Source organism: Hyla sarda, chromosome 2 (genome assembly GCF_029499605.1).
Source record: "Hyla sarda isolate aHylSar1 chromosome 2, aHylSar1.hap1, whole genome shotgun sequence".
Taxonomy (NCBI): Eukaryota; Metazoa; Chordata; class Amphibia; order Anura; family Hylidae; genus Hyla; species Hyla sarda.
In genome coordinates this window covers 399229747-399253283 of record NC_079190.1, presented here as the reverse complement: position 1 = coordinate 399253283, position 23537 = coordinate 399229747, and the positions used below count along the sequence as shown (strand labels likewise).

At 41.0% G+C, this 23537-nt stretch overlaps 1 protein-coding gene and 1 long non-coding RNA gene across 11 annotated transcripts in view; one reads left to right on the top strand and one right to left on the bottom strand.

The window, feature by feature from the left end:
- CDKL5 (cyclin dependent kinase like 5) overlaps nt 1-23537 on the top strand; it is a 358007-nt gene that overhangs the window by 88648 nt on the left and 245822 nt on the right. The window lies entirely within an intron of this gene.
- Nucleotides 1-23537, bottom strand: part of LOC130356809 (uncharacterized) — a 119101-nt gene that overhangs the window by 85661 nt on the left and 9903 nt on the right. The window contains exon 2 of the long non-coding RNA XR_008889003.1: nt 10796-10888. This is a non-coding gene — a long non-coding RNA (uncharacterized LOC130356809). The remainder of the gene's footprint in view (nt 1-10795; nt 10889-23537) is intronic.

Sequence of the window (23537 nt, the reverse complement as noted above, 5' to 3'; positions counted from 1 at the left end):
TCACGCCAAAAATGACATTTGAATATACGGCTTGTTTCACATGGACATAATACGGCTGCTGTTAGTTCAGGTCACAAATGTGGTTGGTAACAGGGGTATAAAATGAAGCCGTATTAACGCCTGTGTAAAACAGGCCCAAGTCTACTTGCACATGGACGTCTTGTGGTCAGTATTTTGTATCAGTATTTGTAAGCTAATAATAAGAGTGAAACATTTGTAGCCCTGTTTTTGACCTACTCCTAATTTTACTTAGAAATACGAATGCAAAATACTGACCTAAATAGTGTTGTGTGAAAGTGCCCGAAAGGAGTGCTATCCAAACAGATGCATCATGCTGCTATCTAATAGCACCTTGACTACTTCTCTATTCCGTTTAAAGCATGGCACAGCTCCCTCACATGAGAGCTCTAATTGACCCAATTTGTTACCGAGTTTCCTACTGCCCAGTGTGTTTGTTGGCATGATTACTTCATTAACCACTTAATGACCAGGGTATTTTGGGTTTTAGTAGTCAGATATTGTAAAACATTTATAAACAGCTATAACCATTCAGTTTTTTAAGTTTTAGGAAAACCAGCTGAATTCAGGAATGTAGACATTAGTAATTTCGACATTAATTGGCCAAAAAAACGAAAACAGAAGGTTGCTCCGTAAGGTAGTATCATCAAGTTAGCAAATACTAAACTTATGAGGTTTTGCTCCACATAGGCACAACACTGTAGCACATCTTAGACCTTTGAGGGCTTTGGGCTATCCATAGGTTACGGATTGTCAGGGGGACCTTCAGAGGCGGCTCTAGACTTTGTGAGGCCTTGGGCAAAACTTGAACACGAGGCCCTCACTGACAAGATGTTACAACGTAGAGTGGGTTCTCACATAAAATGCAGCATTATGTCAGAATCTATAAAATCGACATATACAGTCATGGCCGTAAATGTTGGCACCCCTGAAATCTCTTAAGAAAATGAAGTATTTCTCACAGAAAAGGATTGCAGTAACACATGTTTTGCTATACACATGTTTTTCCCTTTGTGTGTATTGGAACTAAACCAAAAAAGGGAGGAAAAAAAAGCAAATTCGACATAATCTCACACCAAACGCCAAAAATGGGCTGGACAAATTTTTGGCACCCTTTCAAAATTGTGGAAAAATAAGATTGTTTCAAGCATGTGATGCTCCTTTAAACTCACCTGGGGCATGTAACAGGTGTGGGCAATATAAAAATCACACCTGAAAGCAGATAAAAAGGAGAGAAGTTCACTTAGTCTTTGCATTGTGTGTCTGTGTGTTCCACATTAAGCATGGGCGACAGAAAGAGAAGAGAACTGATGACTGATGACTTGAGGACCAAAATTGTGGAAAAATATGAACAATCGCAAGGTTACAAGTCCATGTCCAGAGATCTAGATTTGCTTTTGTCCATAGTGCGCAACATTATCAAGAAGTTTGCAACCCATGGCACTGTAGCTAATCTCCCTGGGCATGGAAGGAAGAGAAAAATTGATGAAAGGTGTCAACGCAGGATAGTCCGGATGGTGGATAAGCACCCCCAAACAAGTTCCAAAGATATTCAAGCTGTCCTGCAGGTTCAGGAAGCATCAGTGTCAGATGAGACAGATGAGACCAAGATTTGGTAAAGCACATCATTCTACTGTTTACCGAAAAAGGAATCAGGCCTATAAAGAAAAGAACACAGTACCTACAGTGAAATATGGTGGAGGTTCAATGATGTTTTGGGGTTGTTTTGCTGCCTCTGGCACTGGGTGCCCTGAATGTGTGGATTACCAACAGATTTTGGGTCGCACTGTACAGCCCAGTGTCAGAAAGCTTAGTTTGTGTCCAAGATCTTGGGTCTTCCAGCAGGACAATGACCCCAAACATACGTCAAAAAGCCCCCAGAAATGGATGGCAACAAAGCCCTGGAGAGTTCTGAAGTGGCCAGCAATGAGTCCAGATCTAAATCCCATTGAACACCTGTGGAGAGATCTTAACATTGCTGTTTTGAAAAGGCGCCCTTCCAATAAGAGAGACCTGGAGCAGTTTGCAAAGGAAGAGTGGTCCAACATTCCGGCTGAGAGGGGTAAGAAGATTATTTATGGTTATAGGAAGCCACTAATTTCAGTTATTTTTTCCAAAGGATGTGCAACCAAATGTTAAGTTAAGGGGGCCAATAATTTTGTCCAGACCATTTTTGAAGTTTGGTGTGACATTATGTCCAATTTGCTTTTTTCCCTCCCTTTTTTGGTTTAGTTCCAATACACACAAAGGGAATAAAAATGTGTATAGCAAACATGTGTTACTGCAATCCTTTTCTGTGAGAAATACTTCATTTTCTAGAAAAATATCAGGAGTGCCAACATTTACGGCCATGACTGTATCTTCTATACCGATGACAGACAAGTGAGATGTCACTCTGGCGCCAGGGAGTGTAACAGGAGTACTCACCACTGTGTGCCGTGCCAGCAGGGTGCTGTGAGATGCAGAATGGGAGCAGCAGAAACAGGACCTGAAGTGACCTCAGAGTGACCTCAAAGTGACAGACAGGTGCGCTCCCTAAAACTCTGCTGCCCTGCGGAACCTTTCCCTGTCCTGCAGCTCTTCACCTGCCAGCCACCCACGTCCTATCGACTCCTTGTCCATCCTCTGTATGGACTCCTCCTCCTGATCCTCTGCTAATAGGTGCCCTTACTGCACCCCCACATAGACTCTTTGGTACCCCAATATAAATGCTTTCCTTCTTCTCTGCCCACCCTTAAAGACACCCCCTGCCCCGCCTATAGACCCCTCCACTCCTCCTCTTCCCTCCTAAAGACCATTCTTCTCCTCCTTTCCTTTCCTAAATACCCCTTCTCTCCTCCTGTACCCACTGTATATGGAGTCCTCTTCTCCTCCTGTACCCCCTTATATAGAGCCCCCTTCCTCTTCTTAGTACCCCCTTATATAGAGCCCTCTTTTCCTGTACCCCTGTATATAGAGCCCTCTTTTCCTTCTGTACCCCCTTGTATAGAGCCCTCTTCCTCTCCTTCTGCACCCCCTTTATATAGAGTCCATCCTTAAATATTTGTCCTTTTGTCCCCCCTTACAGACTCCTCCTATCCCCCTTAATACTGACCCTGCTTCCTTTAATATTTCCCCTGTCTCCCACTTTACTTATTTCTGTTCCCTTGCAGTTATTGTCCTCTTGCCTGCTGTCTGGTGTCAATGCTTTCTGTTGCAGCAGCACTTAGTCTTGGCTTCGGAGCTGCTGCTGCCCGTCCTCCGCCACGCATGTTGGGATGATGTCATCACGATCGGCCTGCACTGTAAGAGCTGCAGAGCTGTGATAAAGTACAGGAGTAGGGATTTTTGTTTCCTGTTCCTGTACAATACAGAGTGGCAATGCGAACATTTTACTTTCTTAGAGGGCAAGTTAGGCATCCATGAGGCCCTCACAAATGCGAGGCCTTAGGCGGCCGCCTAAATAGCCTAATAGTAGAGCCGCCTCTGGGGACCTTCACCCCGCAGTGGGCATTGCAGCTCAACCCAGTGAGTGCTACTCTTACGTTCTGGATGATCCTCTGGGAGCCAACCATTGGAGACTCATAGGAATAATGCATTTACTAAAAGGGTTAGAATGGAGCATAGACGTCCCTTATTATATATTCAGTTCTGCACCCACACACAAAAGTCTACAAAAATCTGTATAAACGTTATTTTGGTGTTGAACATACATTCTATGTAATGTAAGAATATGTAAGGAGACAGATCGCATCCCAAAACAATAAAGTTTATGTCATTTCGGTGAAATATCATACTGTTCTTATATATGGCTATTACAATGTAGAATATAAATTGCGTTCTTATGCAGAAAGACAAATGTGTATATGATAGATACTAAGTAACCTGTTACAAGGACTTTTAATGTATGTTAATACATTTTCTGCATATCCCCTCCTGGAGATTTTGTTTATTACATTGTGTTCCATTGTTAGAAGGCAGAATGAAGCTATTGACAGCATAAATAGCTGCAAATGTATACCCCATTTACAAGTAAAATGACTGTATATGTAAAATGCAAAGCGCAGGCTTCTGTGTATAAGCCTGCAGCACTGCCTGTTCTTGTTGCAGTGTCATTTCTTTCCAATGCTGCCTGTACGAGAACAGAAGCGTAGGACGAAGAACCTGGTCTTCTCGCTCCAGCAGCAGCCTTCTGAATATGAGCTCACATTTGGATCACTGGTATTTTGAGCTTCAGAAATCTGTTAGATAATATGCTCTTCCAAACACAGTTCTCTGCTGTCACCGGCTATGTCTCTATATCTAATCAAAAGTGACATTTTGCAATGGGTCATTTAAAAAAAAAAAAAAAAAAAATAGCAAAACATAAAACAAAAGTACAAAGGGCCCCAGTCATATTTTTATAGAAAATAATTTTTCTATTCTGTTACATTCCCATGCAAATAATTTCTTGTTCCAAAGTTTAAGTGTAAGGTCAAATGTAGCACATCTGACGCATATTTCATGCTGTGGATGCACCGACACCAGTCGCTAGAGTGAGGTCCCTGCTGCGGCCGTCCGCTCTAGCGACTGTTGTCGGCGCAACCGTAGCGTGAAATATTTAAGGTGTGACCTTAACCTAAAGGGGTTTTTTTTTAAAATGGAGTTAAGTCACCACCCTGATCCCACACCACTGCGGTCTTGACACCCAGTCCCTGCTGTTCACCCCTTCCTCTGACATGCAATAGTGCAGAAAATACCCACTCAGCCAATCACGGGCCATGGCAGTGACTCAACTCAGCCAGAGATTTGCTAATAGCATTTTCTGCAGTGTTGGCATGTCAGAGGAAGTGGTGAGAAGCGTCGATCAGTCCCAATATAGCTGACGTCACAGGGTATGATTTCATGCTCAATTTAGTTGATCTCAAGTGCTTCTTTTTCTTATTTCTGTTGTAATTATGATCATTGTTTTCATGTTTCTGAGACTGGGATTACATATGTCACTCGATACCACAACTGATGACAACGTACATCAGTTGTCATCAGTTGTGTAGCATCTGGCATCCCTTATTTCTGATGGGGAACGTAGCAAGATGTGTCCCCTGTCCGGTGCCGGTCTGGTGAGTCCAACCATCCAGCTTCCAAACTGAGACGCCGGATGAATGTGAACTGTCCCATTCAAATAATTAGGATCAATTCTAGTATCTGTTTCCCTGCGGCACATTTTTTTTTACAGCACAGGAGGGGAAAGATACCGGACATATGTAATTCCAGCCTGATAAGGTACATGTGGGCCTGTGCCTAGTGGGGCAGAAAAGAGGGCAATACTTAACTGGGTAATTTTTGTTTTATTTTATTACAAATGTACATCAAAGCTACTGCCAGATTACTGTATTAAAAATCTGGTGTCAGATAGGAAAAGGGGGCTGTGCTGGACCTTAGCAAGTAGCACAGAAAATTATGTACAGAGCAGGGCACTGGGTAGATGCTTTATATGTCAATGGCCCACCAGACCAATGTACCGGTGCTACATCTTGGGTTGAAAAGATGTAAAGTACCTGCCCATACACTCCCCCTCTGCACTAAACTAGTGCCCACTAGTTATACATCTCCTTCACTTTGTTCTGCTTCCATGTATTTGCAAACACCCCAAATTGACAGCAGTACTCTGTATATGCTAAGTTATATGAGCAGTGAATATATAAAAAATGAATGTTTAATTTCTAATCTTTATTAGAAATACAAAAATAGATAAAACCATATGAAACCACAGTTACCTCCTTTTATGTGGTTTTATCTGGTTTTTTTTTTATTTCCAATAAATTCTTTAATTGATACATTCATGGTCTGGTGTACTATACTTAGTCTCCTTAAAAAAAAGCAGAATTGATAGACACACATGTGACTAAACACAGAGCCAGACTAACTAGAACAGGTTTAGTTCCACCCATTTCCCCAGAAGAGGAAGGTGGGACCAGGGAATTCCTTCCACACTTTTTGGTTAAGAGATAACATGTGACCAAATGACTCTTTATCTATGTACATTAGATACAACAATGTGAGATGCACTCTGTAAGACCTCAAGGTTATGCATGAAATGAAATGCAATGCAAAAAAAAATATAAATAAATATACAAACAAATATTTAGCAAACCTTTATACAGTCATCCATATGGCAACTCTTTAGTGGGCAGCAGCGGGAAACGAACAGCTTGTTCACCCACACCAAACCCAATACACAGGGTTAGGCTATGTTCACACTACAGAATGTCTGCGCAGATAGTTTCCTTGCGACATTTCGCAAGCGGCGGGCGCCGGCATGAATATGACGGCTATGCATTCTGTGCGGAGTCCGCAGAAAGAGTGAACGAGTTTGTTCTTTCGGCGGACACGGAGAACATAATTTCCGTGCCGGAAACATCTGGCGCAGAAATTCTGCAGTGTGCACAGTGCAGCAGAATCCCGCTGAATCACGTTGGACGGCAAGGAAATTCCAATGTGTGAACATGGCCTTATAGTGTGGATGAACTGGATTTAAATGTGGTATCACACGGATCGGTGCCGCTGTTCTTGAGATGGACCCGGTATTCGCCTCAGCTGTTAATATGGAAAAAGCCAGCTTAGGCAATGAAGGCAAGACCCAGCATACAGAGCTTACCGTACAGTATGCAGATTCATACAGTATGTTGCGTATGTTTATTTAAAGCTGCAGATTTAAAGCTGTGTTTATTCATTTAGTTTACATTAAAATCTGCAGCATAAAATCTACAAAATCAAATATGCAGAATATTGTACGGGTGGATACCATAAAGTGGACCAGTTGTTGAGGGCCATTTATTTACTAGACTTAAGCTTGTAACACGTGCTTGACTTCTTTAACTTTGAAATCAAATAATTTTAATGTTACACTACACTACTATTTTTATAATGTTAATGAATTTTTTACGCACTATGGGGGAGATTCTCAAAAACTACTGTAATTTCTGTTCCAGCGATATTATTCACACCTTTTTTTTTTCTCCTCACATTTTCAAAGGTCTATGTGCTGCTATGAAAATAGGTGAAAATTAATTTGTGCCACTTTTGTTTTTTTTCGCAACAATTTTTTTTGTTGCAGCCATATTGGATTTTTTTGCCACAAAATTGCTTAGTTTGGCGCCAAAATCGACAATTTTTGCGCCAAAATTTACATCCCAGAAAGTTCTGGCAGAAACCATTCCATGGTTACTAGTGCCCAGACAAGCTATAACTGTATAAATAAAACATTTCTGAGCTTAAAGGGGTACTCCACTGGAAAAAAAAAATTTTTAATCAACTGGTGCCAGAAAGTTAAACAGATTTCTAAACAGATTTCTAAATTACTTCTATTTAAAAATCTTAATCCTTCCAGTACTTATCAGCTGCTATGTTCCACAGGAAGTTATTTTCTTTTCGAATTTCCTTTCTGTCTGACCACAGTGCTCTCTGCTGACACCTCTGTCCATTTTGGGAACTGCCCAGAGTAGGAGCAAATCCCCATAGCAAACATATGTTGCTCTGGACAGTTCCTAAAATGGACAGAGGTGTCATCAGAGAGCACTGTGGTCAGATAGAAAGGAAATTAAAAAAGAAAAGAACTTCCTGTGGAGCATACAGCAGCTGATAAGTACTGGAAAAGTAAAGATTTTTAAATAGAAGTAATTTACAAATCTGTTTAACTTTCTGGTACCAGGGAATTTAAAAAAATATATAATAATGATTTTCCAGGGGAGTGCAGGTGCTGTGACCAAGAAAAAAAAAAAAAAAAAATATATATATATATATATATATATATATAACATTATTAATAATTTTTTCAATAATAATGATTTCTTTTCTAATCATTTCTTAAATAACACCTTTTTTTGGTGCAAATTTCTTTGAGAATCTCCCCCTATGTTTCTTTGGGGTAAAAAATCATGGCATGTTTCAATGCATGCAGTATAAGGGAAGAATTTAGCGCACACAGCTTTCCAAAGAAATAATTTCGTGCAGCCTTTACTACTGTTGATTAAAATATATGGTTTCATAGCACAATTCATCGCACTATTATGTTTGTTATTCACAGCGCAAAAACACTGTATGGAGCATTTTTACAGAAATAGGTGCACAGAGAAATTTCGGCCCAGATGAATATATTGTAAACATTACTGCAAGATTAAACTGCAGACATTTTTTTCTAGCTGGGAAAATTGTCCTAATTTTATTTGTCTTGTGCTAAAATGGAGACAAAATTGATAGTGTGAAATCAGGGATTTGTGTTGAGTAGGTGAAAGACATCCCAGTAAAAGTGCTTATTGCCCAGGCACTATGGCCTGTGGTGCACTTGTAAAGCGTCTAGGATGTATTTACTAGGGATCGACCGATATCGTTTTTTTAGGGCCGATACCGATAATCGGTGGAGGTTAGGGTCGATAGCCGATAACTTATACCGATATTCCGGTATAAGTTATCGGCTATTTATCCCCCCGTGACACCGCTGCAGATCCTTGATTTAAAGCGGGGCGGGGCATTATCAGCTTATCGGCAAGGTAATTGCTGATACCGATAATGCCCAAAATCGTGATTATCGGCCGATAATATCGGCCAAACCGATAATGGGTCGATCCCTAGTATTTACTATACATATATATATATATATATATATATATATATATATAGTGTGTGTGGTAAAGTGTACGGGAAAGTGGTGGATGGGGTGTATATTTCGCCTGGTATTCTCAGCCAGACACGGTAAAGGAAATCCAGAAGGATATGCTGCTTTAGCAGAGCTAGCCTGCTACGGCTCTTTTGTTTAAACTTCATGGGCTGGATTTCCTGGACTGGAGGACATGAGGGGTGTGCTCCAGTCCACACCCCTAGTCCACTATGGGTTTCCCTATTTCAAAGTGTCCTCAGGTGAGGTTGGGTGGCTGCTGATTGCTGGAGAGACTGAGATGAGAAGCAGCCACAGCCAGAGCTGAAAACCTACCAGGTCTGAACCTTCCTCTATGGACATATGTGTGAGTTTGCTTTGGGCCAGACATTAGGCCCACAGTAGGATAGTGAGGTATCCTGATGTTTAGTTAGAGCCGTAGACAGGCTTAGGTTTTGTTGTTTTGTTTGCACTATGCTTTGTACCTAAAATTCATTTAAATAAACATCCTCTTGGACGTTTGAAACCTACTGCCTGTGTGAATACTGTCATTGCCGACCCCACCATGTGAGCTCTTCCCTACAATATATATATATATATATCTTCTTGGCCAAGCATTTTTCTTCACACATTGTAGTCATGCAGGCATGTGTGCTGGTACCACTGATGTCTCCTTTTAGCTGGCAGCTTCGGTGCTCCTTGTAACACATGCATGCTGTAGCTGATCTAACCGCCTAGTCTATCTTCTCTATCCATCTTTTTATATTTATTTTTAAATTTATGCTTAGTTTGGGGCGATTTTATATTATTAGAACTGTTGTGCTCATGCACTAGGTCTAGTAGGTATCTTATTGGAACCTTTCCACGAAACCCACAACCAGTGTATCATATCCAAGCTTCACTGATGGCCCTTTCATACTTTACTCTGGTCATAATATTCATATATGTATTATGCATTCTTTTGGCCTCTTGCTCCTTATAAATTTCTCTTTGCCAGTAACCAATCATACCTAATGAAGTACTCCTTGCAAAACCTACATCAGCCATAGTGGGTCACCTGTGTTGGTATGTCAGGCTGTTTTGTGGTCAGATTGTTTTGGCTGTTGAACAGTGCGTACTGCATAATCCATATGTGTTACTTTCAGATTTAGAAGTGGATTTCAAAATAATTTTACCACTTGCTGTAAATCCCCCCTAGGCCCAAATATTGCAGTTCTGTGGTGCTTCTTTATTTTTTTATTTTTTTTTACCAAGTTTCCTTTAAATATTCCCCCTAAGGTTAAGTTCACACTGCGGAATTCCGCGAGACCTGTTCAAACTGCGGAATTGTCCGCCACTAAAATTATTCAGTGCAAAGAGAGAACATGCTCATTCTTTGCGCAGAATTCCGTGAGTGCTGCATAGCCGTAAATGGTAACCGTACAGTGCCCCACGGTCCTACCGCAGAAGTATTTTCGGCGGCGGCCACCTGACGGAATCTCCGCTCGCGGAATTCCACAAGCAGAGATTCCACAGTGTGAACGTACCCTTATAGTAAATATCCACCGTTGAACATCAGTTTATTTTTATAATTTAAATAACTACATTGTTTCCTAATTCATTTCTTTTAATGTCTATATAGCAGTCAATGTTCTTTTCATGATTAAATGGACACTGTCAGGTTCAACTTTTTTTTTTATGTTGTTCATGTTGGCAAAATATTAACCTTTCTTAAATACTGCATAAGAAAATGTATTTCCTTTTTTATACAAATTGTGGTTTACAAAAAAAAACACTAGGAGTCCCAATACCAATCAAAACATAATTCTGTCTGGCTGTAACATCATCTTTGTCTCCGCTGAAGCACAGAATGACAAAGTCCATAAAGTGAAGGCGGGACTAGCTCTCCTCTGTGCACACTCCTGTCCTATCAGACTGAAGCGTGAAAGAGAAGGGGGTTACAGAGCAATCTGCAGCAATGAAGAGACCCAGCACAACACAACAAACTTGGAGGAAGATGTGTCACACAGAATGAGGACATGTATCCTCCAAAGCACATATTGACAAACCAAGTAAGCAACAGAAGATATTTGTGAGAGAAATATAGGTGCTAGACACATGTACATGATCAGGATTATGTCCTGAGTAACATATAACCTTTACCTTTTAAGCACTCTTTAAAGGTACCTGTAAACATGGTATAGCTGTCAATAAAATGTTTTCTCAACTGATGGCTGTCCATTTTCATAAATGTTTGTCTCTGCTGAGCATTCATGTGTTCTGGAAGGAGAAAGGAGAAGTAGACATCAGACACCTCTAGTATCTTTCTGATCTTAAAAGGATCAGGCAGTTGAAATCCAATGTGGCTGATTCCCCTATCATCTGTAGGAGAGTCAAGAGGCCTGTATACACATTAAACAGTTGACTGGACCTACTGGGATCAGTGGTTCCAGCTGACTATTTTCTTATGTGTATGTGGGCCTTAGCTTCATAAAGTGTCTTTTATAGGGGTCAAAGATACTTTTTCTGTTGGCTGGAGAGAGACAGAAGTATGTATAGATAGGCTCTAGAAGCTTTTAGTAAGTCTTATATTTCATCCTAGTGCTGGATTTAATGCTTACATTTAATAGCCCTCTATAATGTTTCCTATACTTCTGCTGCTTCTGAGGGTGTGCTTTAGAATATTAGGGAACAGGATCAAGTATAATGTGTGGGTCTAGTGTACAAAAAAGCATCTAGTCTCCACCCATTCATGTACAACAGAAAAATAGAGATAAATCCTTTAGAGGGGAAAACTTGTGAAAAATGTCATGTATAAGTTATATAGAGGGGTTCATCAATATTTTACTAGTATATGTGCTATTATAGATGTGAAAAGTCACCTAAGAATATACCTTTCTGCTCCAAAGGTCGCATGCCACTTGATGAATTAACCGGCTCTTATGCCCATGCTACTCATTTAGACTGCTTTCCAGGGCTGAAGTGACATGGTTTGAGCTTGTGTGTAAATCATGGTGCTGCAACTTTTTTGGGACATTTTTTTTTTTTGATCCTTTTTTTTTTTTAGATTTTTTTTTTAGACTTTTTTTGAGTGTCCACTGCATAAAACTAGTCTAAAGCACTGCAAATGGTAGTTCACTTTCAGATATGATTTATAGCAAAAGTCGCAGGGGAAGTGACTTTTTTGAGACAATTTTAGATTTAAAAAAAAAACTATCTAAACAGCTTTATGAATTCCCCTCATAATGTCCAGATATTATGCTACTCCTCATGTACAAACACAGAATAGCTTAAACTGAAAGTTCTCCAAAAAGTGCAGGTATGTTTAACCCCTTAAGGACTCAGGGTTTTTCAGTTTTTGCACTTTCGTTTTTTCCTCCTTACCTTTTAAAAATCCTAACCCTTTCAATTTTCCACCTAAAAATCCATATTATGGCTTATTTTTTGCGTCGCCAATTCTACTTTGCAGTGATATTAGTCACGGCGAAATGGGGAAAAAAATCATTGTGCGACAAAATCTAAGAAAAAACGCCATTTTGTAATTTTGGGGGCTTCCGTTTCTACGCAGTGCATATTTCGGTAAAAATTACACCTTATCATTATTCTGTAGGTCCATACGGTTAAAATGATTAACCGTATGGTTTGATTTTGTCGCACTTCTGGAAAAAATCATAATTTTTTGACATTTCATGCAGGAAAATTTATACGTTTAAAAATGTCATTTTCTGACCCCTATAACTTTTTTATTTTTCCATGTACAGGGCGGTATGAGGACTCATTTTTTGCGCCGTGATCTGAAGTTTTTATCGGTATGATTTTTGGTTTAATCAGACTTTTTGAACACTTTTTATTCATTTTTTAATGGTATAAAAAGTGACCAAAAATGTGCTTTTTTTGAATATGTTTTTTTTTTTGCGCGTACGCCATTGACCGTGCGGTTTAATTAATGATATATTTTTATAGTTCGGACATTTACGCACGCGGCGATACCACATATGTTTATTTTTATTTTTTTTTACACTGTTTTATTTTTTTTATGGGAAAAGGGGGGTGATTCAAACTTTTATTAGGGAAGGGGTTAAATGACCTTTATTAACACTATTTTTTTTACTTTTTTTTTGCAGTGTCATAGGTCCCATAGGGGCCTATAACACTGCACACACTGATCTCTCATCCTGATCACAGGCGTGTATTAACACGCCTGTGATCAGTGTTATCGGCGCTTGACTGCTCCTGCCTGGATCTCAGGCACGGAGCAGTCATTCGCCAATCGGACACCGAGGAGGCAGGTAAGGGGAAGGTAAGAGGCAGGTAAGGGCCCTTCCGGTGTCCTGCAAGCTGTTCGGGACGCCGCGACGTCCTGCGTCGTTAAGGGGTTAAGAAAAAGTAATTAATTATAAAATTGAAACCTAAAAATGAAGCCTATTGCTAGTACCAATGGGGAGATTTATCAAAAGCTGTGCAGAAGAAAAGTTGACCAGTTCCTCATAGCAACCAATCAGACCGCTTGTTTCTTTTTTTAAAAAGTCCTCTGAAAAATGAAAGAAGCGATCTGATTGGTTGCTATGGGTAACTGGTCAACTTCTCCTCTGCATAGGTTTTGATAAATCTCCTCCCTATGTTCTTATCTTTTTTTTTTTCTTTTTAAAAATAGAAAGTGGATAATACAGACATTAATTAAAATTGGGTTTCTGATCTAATCTGAGACATTTCTGTATTTGTTCCTATCACTTTTATGTCAACTGATTTGTCATTTGTGACTCATAGGAGCGCTTGGAAATATGATGTGGCAGTGAATATCTTGTCAGTGTTTGAAGGCCGCTCTTGTCAATCACAATAGAACAATAGTCTTGTATAGGACATGAGTGGGAATGCATCATATCTCGTCTGCCTTTATATATTTAAATGTATATTTAATGTATGGTAGACTCTATGGTTAGTTCCCTGTGTTTATAGAAGATTGAATAGATTTAGATATGTTTTATATTTTATTTCAGGTAATATGTATATTTTCACATGCAACGGTTGACGTTCAAGGCTTATCCTTTACTATAGGGCTTAAAGGGGTACTATCGTGCTGACAACTTATCCACTATCTAAAGGACCCCCGCGATCTCTCACGCAACACCCCGCTCTCATCAGGCCCTGAGGACTGCCGATCATGGGGCCGGAGTATCGTGATGTCAAGGCTCCGCCCCCATGTGACGTTACACTCCGCCCCCTCAATGTAAGTCTATGGCAGGGTCGAGACAGCTGTCTCGCACCTGCCATAGACTTGCATTGAGGGGGCGGAGCGGGATGTCACACGGGGGCGGAGCTGTGACGTCACGATCACCGGCCCCGTCATCAGACCCAGAGCAGATGTTCGCTCCGGGGCCTGATGAGAGTGGGTTGCTGCGTGCGAGATCGCGGGGGTCCCCAGTGGTGGGACCCCGCACGATCAGGCATCTTATCCCCTATACTTTAGATAGGGGATAAGTTGTTAGCACGGTAGTACCCCTTTAAAGTAGCATTCATAGTATTAGTCATTAGTTCCAAGTTTTATATATCTATGGCGGTCACTCACCTGCAAGACTCGACTGTAACCAATAGCAGTGGTGACCACTTTGAAAATAAGAGGGTGTAAATGGTTTCTGACTTTATGTAAGCAAATCTTAAAGGTGTAGTCCACTGCTCAGTGTTTGGAACAAACTGTTCCAAACGCTGGAGCCGGCGCCGGGAGCTCGTGCAATCCATAGACTTGCATTAAGGGGGCGGGGTTTGACGTACTTAGGGGGAGGGGCTATGACGTCATGAGCTCCCGGATCAAGCGTTCCGAACAGTTTGTTCCAAATGCTGAGCAGCGGAGTACCCCTTTTAATCATTTTGTAACAAGATGTTTGGAGTCCATGTTCCATTGTTTTTACCATTAAGGAAAACTGATCTTTTAAAAATGGTAGTAAATAGTAAAGTAAACATCTCTATTTTACGAGACTGTATGTTTTTGTGTACATAGCTTGTAGTGTCCTTGAACTTGTCTTTTCTGACTAACTGCAGTACATTTTTACTTTAGGGTATTCAACCAGAATGATGTATGGTAGAACTGTAAAGCAACGTCGATATAAGTTGATATTTTTAATAAATAAATTCAGAAATGCCTGGTTATCTTCTGTCAGTAAGGGGTATACAAGACTTGCAGGTATATTTAGCTAGAAGGGTTTACTGCTGCTAAAATCAATTTTTTAGCACACAGATATTACCAAAAGTGCTTTTCGTCAACCCCTAATTTTCTAAACGACCATAGTTATTCATGGAACTGAATTGAAGCGATGTCTGTGTATGTAATGATCATGTGATACACGCACATGTAGACACCCAATTTCTTATGCCACAAATACAGGCATTCATAGGGGTGTGGAAATTTAATTTTAAAAAAAAACTACTTGTCCAAGGGACTAAAACGGAGCAAAATCTACTTGTCCCTCATGACGATCCACTTGTCCGGACCAATTTTCGCTTTTACGCTCTCATTTTTTTCCTCCTCGCTCTATAATAGCCATAACCACCTACTATAATGATACCTTTAAATTTTTCAATAACATATTCTCCGAACCCCCCCAAAAAATTATATTTGGTGAAGTGAAATTGAAATAGTAAAAGATAATTTAGCATATTTAACTGAAGAGACAAAAAGAGAGGAGCGCGATCCTAGTGTATTACCATAGTATATATGAACAAGGGTTGCAGATAAGTTATGCTCACCTGAGTTGGTTATGCTCAGAGCATAACATCTACAGGGTGGGCCATTTATATGGATACACCTTAATAAAATGGGAATGGTTGGTGATATTAAAGGGGTATTCCAGGAAAAAACTTTTTTTTTATATATCAACTGGCTCCAGAAAGTTAAATAGATTTGTAAATTACAAGAAAGAATTGGGGCTCAGGGTAAATGATGTATGGACACAACTGGCTTGATATATTAAATAATGATATTTATTATTAATTATAGTAATCGAATTGTTTGTAAGACGTGGTAAGTACCGTGACTTACAGGGCCCTTGTAGAGCCACGGCACTCCCTACAAAAATATAGTATAGATAAAATTGCAAATAAAATTAAAATATATTATACATAAATATAAGATGTTATTTAAAACATGAAAGTATTACTGAGACCAATCAAAAATTGAAAAATATCCAACGAATGGTCCTCTTTAAAGTTTGGACCTCCTTAGATATTGGTAACTAATAGCAACTCATGGGGCTACTTATGTATAGCAATATAACCACAGTCTAATAAGTCTGTTGGTGAATATTTAAATAGGTCAGTATCCAGTTCATTAAAGCATGTCAGTGTAGCGCTGTTATATCCCTTGGTAACAGAGTTGTAATACCACTTGGTAACAGAGTTGGAATAATTGTCGGCAGTTGTAATAGTTAGTAGAATGATACAGTTATGCTCATTGCCCCGGGACCGATACTTGTCAGGATGCTGTGGCTCTTTGGGGATGCTGCGATCCCTCCTGCGGTCTCTCCTGCGGCTTTTGGGGATAGTTGGAGATACTGCGATCTCTCCTGCACTCGCTCCTGTGCGCTTTGCTGGAACAGACTCTGTTATATCTCTCACTGCGGGAGAGGACACTGTTGGGAGACTCTGCCGTCTCCTATGATAGAAGTACCGTGACTGGCGGTGGGCTCCGAGTGTTGTAGCTCTTATACGACTACTGAGACCATTTACATAAGCCTTCTGTGAGTCCCGCATCGATAGGTGTCTCACCCGGTCAGTTGCCAGCCATGTACGCGCGCCTTGTAGCCACGAGGACGCGACCGCTACTCTGAACAGAAGCGCTGGAGCTACAACACTCGGAGCCCACCGCCAGTCACGGTACTTCTATCATAGGAGACGGCAGAGTCTCCCAACAGTGTCCTCTCCCGCAGTGAAAGATATAACAGAGTCTGTTCCAGCAAAGCGCACAGGAGCGAGTGCAGGAGAGATCGCAGTATCTCCAACTATCCCCAAAAGCCGCAGGAGAGACCGTATATTATATATTTTAATTTTATTTGCAATTTTATCTATACTATATTTTTGTAGGGAGTGCCGTGGCTCTACAAGGGCCCTGTAAGTCACGGTACTTACCACGTCTTACAAACAATTCGATTACTATAATTAATAATAATCATTATTTAATATATCAAGCCAGTTGTGTCCATACATCATTTACCCTGAGCCCCAATTCTTTCTTGTAAATTAGCACTATTTTCATTCACCTTGGGTATAGGTGATACTTTTTGGGTAGCCCGGGTTGCTATTGGTTACGGTGAGAACAAAGAGCCACTCCAAATCCTCCTTTTAAGCTAGATTTGTAAATTACTTCTATTAAAAAATCTTAATTCTTTCAGTACTTATGAGCCTCTGAAGTTAATGTTGTTCTTTTCTGTCTAAATCCTCTCTGATGACACCTGTCTCGGGAAACGCCCAGTTTAGAAGCAAATCCCCATAGCAAACCTCTTCTAAACTGGGCATTTCCCGAGACAGGTGTCATCAGAGAAGATTTAGACAGAAAGAAAGAACAACCTTAACTTCAGAAGCTCATAAGTACTGAAAGGATTAAGATTTTTTAATAGAAGTAATTTGCAAATCTGTTTTACTTTCTGGAGCCAGTTGATATATATAAAAAAGTTTTTTCCTGGAATACCCCTTTAACTTCCTGTTTGTGGCACATTAGTATATGTGAGGGGGGAAACTTTTCAAGATGGGTGGTGACCATGGCGGCCATTTTGAAGTCGGACATTTTGAATCCAAGTTTTGTTTTTTCAATAGGAAGAGGGTCATGTGACACATCAAACTTATTGGGAATTTCACAAGAAAAACAATGATGTGCTTGGTTTTAACGTAACTTTATTTTTTCATGAGTTATTTACAAGTTTCTGACCACTTATAAAATGTGTTCAACGTGCTACCCATTGTGTTGGATTGTCAATGCAAACCTCTTCTCCCACTCTTCACACACTGATAGCAACACAGCAGCAGAAATGCTAGCACAGGCTTCCAGTAGGGCTGCACGATATATCGCAAAAGCAATCGAATCGCGATTTTTGCTTTTTGCGATATGGCGATACGGCCCCCCGGGAAAACATGCGATTATCTGCTCGGGCTGGCTCCCGTGGCGGGGGCTGGCCAGAGCAGGTAAAAGCTAATTTAAATACGAAAAGTCAGTGTTTCCCAACCAGGGGGCCTCCAGTTGTTGCAAAACTACAACTCTTTGCATGCCCGGACCGGCAAAGGCATGCTGGGAGTAGTAGTTTCACAACAGCTGGAGGCACCCTGCTAGAAAAACACTGAGCTAAAGGCGCAGGGAGAAAAATAAAAAAAACCTTCTGCAGATTCATCTCCGTGCGCTCTGGAGTTTCCTCTCTTCTTAGTGCAGTAGGACCTTTCCCTTTTCAGCCAATCACTGGCCACAGTGGTGTCACGTGTCAAGCCAGTGATTGGCTGATGGGGAAAGGTTTTGTACTGCAGCAATACACTAGGTTTCCCGGGTCCCTCGCAAGATTTTAAATCTGCCCGGGAAACCCAGTGTATTGCTGCAGTACAAGAATACAAGAATGTGACAGGGGGAGGAGAATGTGACAAGGGGGAGGAGAATGTAACAAGGGGGAGGAGAATGTGACAAGGGGGAGATGTGACAAGAGGGGGATGTGACGGGAGGAGAATGTGACAAGAAGGAGGAGAATGTGACAAGGGCGAGGAGAATGTGACGGGCGAGGAGAATGTGACAGGGGGAGTAGAATGTGACAAGGGGGGAGAATGTGACAAGGGGGAGATGTGAAATAGGCGGTGGGCATAAAATGGGTAGGTAGATGCGAAATGGAGGCGATTGGACATGAAATGGGGGGGATTTCACAATTTTTTTTAAATTTATATCGCATTGCATATCGCAATCGCAAAATTTAGACCCAAAATCGCAATCGCACATTTTCCCCATATCGTGCAGCCCTAGCTTCCAGTATCCGTAGTTTCAGGTGCTGCACATCTGGTATCTTCACAGCAGAGACAATTGCCTTCCGATGACCCCAAATATAAAAGTCTAAGAGGGTCAGATCGGGAGAGCTTGGGGGCCATTCAACTGGCCCACGACGACCAATCCACTTTCCAGGAAACTGTTCATCTAGGAATGCTCGGACCTGACACCAGTAATGTGTTGGTGCACCATCTTGCTGGAAAAACTCAAGGAACGTACCAGCTTCAGTGCATAAAGATGGAAACACATCATCATGTAGCAATTTTGCATATCCTGTGGCCTTGAGGTTTCCATTGATGAATAATGGCCCCGCTATCTTTGTACCCCATATACCACACCTTACCATAAATTTTTGTGTTCCAACAGTCTTGGAGGGATCTATCCAATGTGGGTTAGTGTCAGACCAATAGCGGGGGTTTTGTTTGTTAACTTCACCATTCACATAAAAGTTTGCCTCATCACTGAACAAAATCTTCTGCGTAAACTGAAGGTCCTGTTCCAATTTTAGTTTTGCCCATTCTGCAAATTCAGTGCGCCGATCTGGGTCATCCTTGTTGATATGCTGATGTAGTTGGTGTTTGTAAGGGTGCCATTTGTGAGTAGCTAATATCTGCCGAAGGGATGTTCGACTAATGCCACTCTCCAGTGACATGCGGCGAGTGCTACGCTGTGGGCTCTTGCTGAATGAAACTAGGACAGCCACTGATGTTTCTTCATTAGTGACAGATTTCATCACTTTTAACGCATTTCTAGCTCGTACTGAGCTCTTTATCAAGATGTGCATACAGATACATAGCCAGGACACATTATATAAAGACATGCTAATAAGTGGACAAGCTGTGGATTTGCTTGGGAAATTGGTACACCCAGACCTTGGCTTCACTTTAGGGAGTCCCAAAATGGCGATTCCGGCACTTCCTGTATTACATAACATTATAAAATTGCATAGAGTTCCAATATGATTAAATGTGAAAAACGTCCTTGACCAGGTTAATAATAAATAAAAAATACAACAGTTCTTAAATACATATAAAATCATAAAAGAAAAGAGATTCCACTAAAAGTTGCAGGCGAAAAAATTGAGGAGCGCTGTTTCACAATCTCTGCATATCATTCATTGATTCACTTAGTAGTAGCGCTGTTCTTTCTAATAGTGTGACACTGTAACAATGTAACAGTTTCAGTACGCTGTGTATAGGTTGCAGTGATATTGGTTGTAACGGACCAAATGCCAGCTGACATTGAAAAACCTTTTGTCCTAAGATATTGATTACGCATCTTTTCATTGCTTGACAATGCTCTAAATAAGAGGTGGCCTTAATGTAATGCCAAAACAGGTATCACGGTTTCCCGTGCATTGAGTAAACTTAGGTGCATCCCGCTATTCATGCTATGTTTGCGCTTCTAATTAATGTTATTTGATAGATATTCTTTGATGATGAAATAAAGAAAATCTTTTATGGGAGAAGCGCCACGTTTGGAGAATCTTTTGTTTTAACTACCTTAATCCAATTTAGCAAATTTGGTGGTTTTCTTTTCTACGCCATTTACCTTGTGGTTGAGCTAACATGTTATTTTGATACTTTAGACCGGCCTCATTACAGCAATACCAGATTTGTATAATTTCCATCATGTTTTACTAATTTAAAAAAAATTCTGAACTTTTTCCAATTTTTTAATTGCCATTTTTTGACCCCTGTAGCTTTTTACATTTTTTTTCGCATACCAGGCTGTATGAGGGCTATTTTTTTTGTGTCATAATCTGTTATTTGTATCGGTACCATTTTAGTATTGGTCTGACTTTTTAATCGCTTTTTAACTTATTTTTTTTTCTGGGATATTATAAAAATTGCAGTTCTGTGGTTTGGTATTTTTTTTACATTCACATCATTTACCGTATGGGATACCTAATGTTATGTTTTAATAGCTCGTACAATTACGCACACAGCGATACGAAATATGTTTTTTTATTATCAGTTGACACAAAAGAAGCGTGGCTGGGCAACCTCCCTCGGTATGATGCTGGTAGGACGGAATTTCACTGGTCTGTGGCAGCAGATCAGGATATCCTCGGTCGGGCAATCCCCAGACAAACAACTGTGTGCGGTCGTGCTAACACGTGCAGAGCAGTCCAATGGTTATATCAATATTTATTGTTTTTTATTATGTTAACATGTTTTTATATAACAAAAGGGGGTGATTTGAATTTTTAGCATGGAAGGGGTTAATGTGTGTCATTTAAATTTTTATTAAACCCCTTTTTTAACACTTTATTAGACTTTTAGGAGAATCATTAGATTCCTCATGCAGATCAATAGAGTTCTATTGAACTCCATTGATCTGTGTGCTCTGCGATCCATTGATAGAGCCTAGTTCAGCCAGGCTCTATCAATGACAGAGCCACGGGACAGCAGGGAACAGAGGTAAGCCCTCCGGCTACCTCTATAGTGGATCGCCCCCTCGCTATCGCGCTGCGGGGGGGGGGGGGGGGGGGCAAACCACCCCACTAGCCTACCAGGGAGCATTCACATGTCCCTTTAGATGCCGCTGTCTAAAGGGTTAATAGCCAGCTGTAGCTATCGCCTTATTCTGACTATATTAGCTGTGGCCCCTGGCTACTGATAACAGCCGGGGGCTGCAGAGTATGGAGCGGGCACAAGTCCGGAGCCCGCTCCATACACCACTCTGAGCGCCGCCATGCTTGTCAGGTCCAGCCCTGCTTTCCCGAAGCCGGGCTAAGGGCCAGAAACATTCACCTGCCCGGCACCCCGAACTGCATGTCCCGGGCATTGGGCGATAGGAATTCCACAATAAAAAAAGGCAATGTCCGCGTGGTCCTAGCGCAGACTGATTTCAGTCAGCGCTGGCCGCACTCGGAATCTCTGGCTGGAATTTTTCCGGCCGGAGATTCTAAGTTTGAACTCGGCTTAAATAAATCTGGGCCAATATGTGATTGTACCATTTTTCTTTTCTCTTTTCCTTTAAAAAATTTGACTGTTTTAGCCATGACACTTTAATGGCCAGTTTTTCTCAGCCATTGTAGGAATCACACACTGAAGAAAATTCAGCTCCATTTGTCTGTGATACTTCATATGACTGACTGTGAAAATAAAATAACTTGCACAGTTTGAGATATAACTTTAACACCTCAACTTGTTTACTGAAACATCTAAGTTCTATTGTTATGGTTAAAAGAGATGTTTTTTTAGTAGCGGATGTAATGCATGTTATGATGGCGACAAAAATAGATGCGTAATCCCCTGTAAGTGCACAAGCCAGTGATTTCTCTCAAGACGTAAATAGACCAGGAAGTCACATGCACTTACTGTAAAATCAACCCTGTTTGTTGCAGAAATTTCTACGACTATAAGGAAAACTGTCAGCCTGAGTTATAGTGAGTGAACAGGATTCCATAGAGGGGTCACTTACGGTACTTAAATAAGTCCTCTATTTGCTAAGATATGTGCCTCTGAAGTTTCCTCACCCAGGGAATTGCACGCTGGAGGCGGGGCCCCGCAGGCTACCCGCCTCTGTCTCTTTCAGGTCCTAATTCTGCCCCCGCTATTTGAATATTAATTTTCGTCAATTCCATGTCCTAGTGACTTGAAGTCACAGATAATGTGAGCGCAGCGCTTTGTCTGCAGAGTGCATGTGCCAGAAGATTTCACTCTGCTCTCACGTCCTGATGACGTGAGAGCTCTGCATAACGATCCCTGCGCTGATCCCTCACTATACCCCGGGGGTGGAATTAGGACCTGAAAGAGGGAGAAGGAGGCGGCCAGCCGGCGGGGCTCCACCTCCAGCAAGCAATTCCCTGGATGGAGCAACAGAACTTCAGAGGCAACCAGAGGACGTAATTAAGTTAGTGACCCCTCTATGGAATCCTGTTCACCCACACTATAACCCAGTGTACTGGGTTTAGTGTGGGTGAACAGGTGACAGCTTTCCTTTATAATCACTTGCATATGATTGGGATTTTTAGTTGTAGAATTTTTGCAACAAATATGCTACACATAAACCTACCCTAGGGCTATGTCTTAGTCCGATATAGTCAGTGGGCTTCACCAGTGGTGGAATATTGACAAAAATGTTTTATTTTATCCAGTTTTTATCACATACTAGCTGAGTACCCGCTTCCTAATCCTTGTTGTGGAGGAAAATCAAAATCAAAATTCAAGGGAAGCTTTTGACATCATATCACGTCCTCATATATTGTTGGCATATCCCAACCCTATATCCTGTCCTCATATCCTGACCTCCTATCTCGACCTCCCATACCATCCTGTAATATGTTTTCCAGGTATTGAAATATCTCCAGCCATACGGAAGTTATGTTGGAACATACATTTCCCATTGATTTGTATGGGACTTTAAACAAAAACCCTGACCCTGGCAAATGGGGGTGAGTAAGGGTTAAATTAGCTATCCTATGTTTGTTGTTGACATATAAGTAACATGTGTGCCAAGTTTCATGTTAATATCTTTAGCCGTTTGGACGTGATTGTGGAACATACACACATACATACATACATACATACACACACACACACACACACAATGAGCCCTCATTTACTATTGCAAACCCGACATGTTTTATCGGGTTGTGCGCCAGAAACTCTGTCTGTGCCAGATTTTGCGACAGAATTTGTGCCAGAATTGAAAAACCCCCACTAACTCTCCATTTTGCTAAGAAAACCCGAAAAGGGGCGTGGCTGCCGGGAACAGGGGTTGTGGTCTCCAAAAAGAGGCGTGTTTCCGACATTTTCACAAAAACCCAACATATTTACTAAGGTTTCCACAGAAAATGTGGTGGATTTGAGCTGAGGAAAACCAGACAGATCTGAGCATGTATAAAAACAGCAAAATGTAGGGAAAGTGAAAAATGTTGGGAAACCTTAGTAAATACCGTGGAAAATAAATTGGAGG